This window comes from Mus musculus, chromosome 7 (assembly GCF_000001635.26).
Source record: "Mus musculus strain C57BL/6J chromosome 7, GRCm38.p6 C57BL/6J".
NCBI classification, from domain to species: Eukaryota; Metazoa; Chordata; class Mammalia; order Rodentia; family Muridae; genus Mus; species Mus musculus.
The window spans coordinates 73,097,491-73,102,576 of NC_000073.6; the positions used below are offsets into that span (position 1 = coordinate 73,097,491).

The window sequence follows — 5,086 nt, forward strand, 5'->3', positions numbered from 1 at the left end:
CCCTTTCAGAATGTATATGTTGGATCACAGATTCTCAATGTGAGAGTGGAGAAAGTAGAACCCTAGAGAGGGGACCCATGAGGATGGTGCCCTTGTTAAGAGATTAGAAACCCTATGAAAGAAACAATCTCACCCTCTCCCATGAATACAGGAAGAAGGCAGGACACAGTCTATAAACCAGGGAGCCAGATACCAGGTCTGCTGGCCCCTTGACCTTGTATTTTTCAGCCTCCAGCTTTTAAAAAACTAAGAAAAAAATTGTTGTTTAAACAACTCTTTTATTTCTTCTGACATCAGAATAAAACAAACTAGTTGGAAAACGGGAGTGGGGGGGGGGGGAAATCCTGTAAAACAAATATATAAAAATGCAGCCCTGGCTTTAGGGTGCAGTGAGAGAGGTGGGAAGACTTTGAGGGGTTTGCAAGATGGCCAGAGCATTGCCATGAAGGCGCTGGCTGAAGGGGATTCTGGAGAGGACTCACTCGGCCATTAGGTGAGGAGTGCCATGGGGAAGGCTTTGCTCTCCCTTGAGATCAAGGTCCTGTCCAGCATGCTGGTCGAATGGATGCCGAAGCCCATTCTGACGATCTCTCAGGAGGAAATGAGCAAAAAGCTGTTAACAAAGGATAAGAAGCTGCCATTATGACATCAGTGTGATGGCCTGGTGCAGACCTGATTCTTAGCATCCTGTGGAAAGAAGGACTTGAATGCCAATGAGTTGGTTGTTTATCAGAAGACATCTTAAGAGTGTTGAAGGGCAGCCTGGTTCTCCATGGTCCTCTTGCCTAAAGACGCAAAGAATAGGGAGAAATAAATTGAAGAGGGAATGGTTGCCCAAAAAAAGAAACCAGAATATAAGGATTTGGTTGCTCCCGCCACCACCCAGGCCTAGATTCAGGACTCTGAGTTGGCCCACGCCGACATCTACCTCATCTATGGACTACTAGAGCATGGGAAGGGACCGGTCCTGCAGAACCAAAGCTGAAGGATCTCCAGGTGGGTCCAATATGGGCAACAACAATGGGATACCCAAGAGCAGCTCTGGTGAAGATCCAGTACTGATGGTGTAGCAGAAGCCAGAGCCTGGAGCCAGACTCAACGCAATGAACATTTTGTAAAGAAAGCTTTTGCGCAGAGGGTGTACTGTGTGAGACCATGTAACACATTGCAGCTTCCACAGTGAGGTTTGTTTTTTTTTTTTAATGTTTTTCTCCTTTTTTCTTGCTTTTATTATTTTTTATTTGTTTGTTTGTTCTGTTTTCTTTTAGGAGGAGGTTGCAAGGACAGAAGGTAGATATGGAGGGACAGGGAGATACGTGGTATTGGAGTATTGGGGTACATGATGTGAAATTTACAAAGAATCAATTTAAAATTAAAAAAAAGAAAAAAAAACTTGGGTGCTCTGAGCTTTTCCCCATTGCAAGAAGAAAAACAGGGAGAAGAACTGTTCAAAAGATATCAAAGACTTTGTTTGTTTACTCCTAGGTTGGTTCTCAGAGCCGAGAACAGGCCTTATCTAGTACCCACACAGCCATGTCGTGATGGTCGGAGGGGGTTTCTGGGCCAGATGCTTCAAGATTTACTCTTCACTCGCTGACCAGCCAGTGGCGACTGTTAGGTAATACCACTGGCAAGCTCTAATCAACCATCCTGACAGGCTAAGCTGCACGGAGCAGGGGGTGGGGGGGGACGGGGATGAGGAGAACCTCAGCGGAAAGGAAGGATACTTACTAAAGCCCACAGTACCTGTTGCTCTGGCCTGGCTGACAGGGAGATGCTCCAAGGGCTTTTTTTTACCACACCTTTCAAGACCGTCAAGAGTGTCAAGCAGACTTCTCGCTGGGTCAGGCAGACTTCTCCTCGATGGCCCAAGGGGGCCAAAGCTATGGAAACACCAATGGGAAGTGTGTTAGACAGCTGAGCACAGTATGATAGGCTGGAGGGGGCGGGGGGACCCTGGGAGAAGATGAGTGCTACTCTATGCTCTGTGCTCTGACTTTGCCCAATGCTGGCAGTTAACAGAGGCAGTCTCTGGGCTCCAAACAGTGACGTCTCTATTCCTCAAACACCCATCCCTCCGACAGCACTTGAGGCAAATACCAACCTGCTCCCTAACCTCCAGCTTGGTGCTGTTTGAATAATCTTAGATGTAAAACATGCTAAAAGGTCTTGACTGATCTCAACTGTTCTTCCAAAACACTGAACCACCGTTCCAAAAAGAAAATTCTTATTAAAGCTATTGCCGTTCTGATTGAATGGTGTCAAGCGCACTGGCTCACTTGAGAAGGACTAGCCACTCATGACTTGTTTTTCTGTTCTACAAGATGGAGGAATCCTTCCCTTGCAGCTTTCTGTGAACAGCGCTTTCAGTTGGGCCCAGAACCTCACCACACTGAGGCTCTGAAGACAGGGAGAGAGAAGGGATAGAAAAGTGGTCCACATTTCCTACCCAGGTCCACCACCATCCCAGTGCCTGTGTCCTTAGTCCTCACATGAGCCTGTCTTCCCTGGTCATCACCATCTCTGTGGCTCAGCTGTCCCAAACCTCCCTCATGACTGCTCCTGCCAGCATACAGTCTCTCAGCACACAGAAGGACCACCTCTGGAGAATGCCTCTGGGGACCCAATCCCCATCTCTGTTCAGGCCCCTGGCCTTCTCTTCATCCTGGGCTGGTTCTCAGAGCCGAGAACAGGCCTTATCCAGTACCCCCACAGCCTTCACCCATCTCTGTTCATCCCTGGCCTTCCACAGTTCATCTCAATCATCTTCCTTTTCCCTCTCTGGACAAAGGCCAAAGGCTCCCGCAGTTTAAGAAAATAGTTTCCATGGACTCTTTTAAAAGTGTTAACATAGCTGGGCAGTGGTGGCGCACACCTTTAACCCCAGTATTTGGGAGGCAGAAGGAGATGGATCTCTGACTCTAGTCTTACAAAGTGGGTTCAAAGACAGCCAGGGCTACACAGAAAAACCCTGTCTCCCAACAACAACAACAACAACAAAGTGTTCACAAACCTGAGACACCTATTCAGCAGGCACATAGCTCCAAACAGGTGTCAAACAAACCTTTGAAAGGTAAGCGCTTACCATTCCCGATCTCCCCCTCTGGATGAGATAGACCCTCCTTCTTCCCATGCCCTCCCTAAAGAGGATCACCCTCTCACCTGAAGGCCATCTGAGAACTGGACCATCTCTCTGCTGCTTCCTTCAGTCCTTTGAGATGAACGTGTAACTGAGAAAATGTCTATTGGGATGTGACAGCTATGACCAGTATCTTCTCCAATTGGCTGATTCTCTCCAAATTTCCTCACAGTCACCAAGACAGTATCACACAGAGAACTCAGTTCTAATGCTGCGGATGCGGACTGAGGGTCACTGGGTTTGGCACTGGCCATACAGTACCAGCAACATGTTTATTGGAGTCTTTGGGGCCAGGTTTCTAGTCAAACAATGGCAGTGCACACTTTTAATCCCAGCACTCAGGAGGCAGGAAGAAAGACATGGAGATCTGGATGAGGCCAGCCTGGTCTACATACCAAGTTCCAGACCAGCCAAGGCTACATAGTGAGACCCTATCTCAAAAAAAGAAAAAAACAAAACACCAATTGCAACGTAGAGTGATTGGTTGGTTGATTGATTGGTTGATTGATTGATTGATTGATTGAATAAATGATGCTCTACTGTCCAGCTTGGGTCAGGGGGAGGCCTTCTCAGAGTAAAGCTGCTCCTTGACTCAGGCCATCTTAATGCTTGCACCACAGTTCATGTGATGCTTCTCTGTGGCTGTTGAGAACTTGTTCACTCTGGATGCTGATCCCATGGAGTCGTCCATGTCAGGGGGCTCACCATGTTGAGCTGCCCCAGGGCACCTCTCTAGGATGTCCAATTCATCAATATTTACTGAAGCTCCACTAGTTGAAAACCTGTATTTCTGAGCATCCAGATAGATGCACACATGCCTCTCTTGTTTCTGCAACTCATGGAGGCTTGAAGATTTTCACCATGACCTTCCCCAGCTAGGGTCTCCAAACGGATGGTTTCCATGGAACACAATCAGGTCAGCTACTCTGCACTGAAATCATCTATGGATGTTCAGCTTTGCAAAACCCTGGGATTGGGTCATCACTTTTGAAGGCAGCCTGGCTATGTCCCAACCTCAGAATTGTCTTCTTTGCCTTGGGCTGCAAGTCACAGCTCCTAGGTCTTTCCTTCTCAACATAGCCTTCATCCACCACCACTCCAAAACAGACATGGCCCATCATGTTATACAGAGACAACCAAACGCACTGCCTACACAACACACACACACACAAAGAATTGCTTAGCTCTTTCTCACTAGGGAACTTGGGACTATATATATCTAGGTTCCACAAAAAGCGCAGCAGGTCTACGCCATGTGATCCCCATGGGACGGTAGATAGAACCATCCTCATTTTACAAGCGTGGACACCAATGCCCACATTATCTTCAGAAAACCTTAAAGAAAAAAAAAGTCATTTTTGCTGAGTGGTGGCGGTGGTGGCACAAACCTTTGATCCTAGCACTTGAGAGGCAGAGGGAGGTAGAGCTCTGTGAGCTCAAGGCCAGCCTGGTCTACAGAACAAGATCCAGGACAGCCAAGGCTACACACAGAGAGACCCTGACAAAATAAATACATAAGAAAAAAATAAACGAATAAAATAAATGTCTTTTTCCACTAAGAACCTACTCTGTCCCCAAAGCTTCCTTTTTTTCCCCAAGTTGGTTGCTTAACAGTCTGCCTCCTTTCAGCTCATCCAAGGTTTCCAGGCCTTCAATCAGAACCCTCAACCCTGCTGTCCCCTTCACTGTAATTTTTAACACACATTTTGGCTGCCTCCGCTACAAGGATTATTGGTTTCGTTCATGCAAGTACCATCTCTGCTCTAAGCACCAGCCCCAGCCCAGGAAGGATGCTGCAATGAATCTGTGTGGCCTCTTGACTCCTAACCCTGTAGTCCCTTCCGTTCTAATGACCATACTTGGAAAACATGTTTCTCCCAGTGCTCCTGGTGGATAATCCAGACATGGAAGTCTACCGATACCTTCATTTTTAACTTTAAATATAAG

The 5,086-nt window shown here is 47.1% G+C and overlaps 1 long non-coding RNA gene across 1 annotated transcript; it reads right to left on the reverse strand.

The window, feature by feature from the left end:
• Nucleotides 1–261: 261 nt before the first annotated feature.
• Gm6567 (predicted gene 6567) lies at nucleotides 262–4,578 on the reverse strand. The gene is made up of 3 exons (NR_046024.1): nucleotides 3,163–4,578; nucleotides 1,732–1,883; nucleotides 262–785 (listed from the first exon to the last, which is right to left on the reverse strand). It is a non-coding gene; the product is annotated as a predicted gene 6567 (long non-coding RNA).
• Between the last annotated feature and the right edge of the window lie 508 nt (nucleotides 4,579–5,086).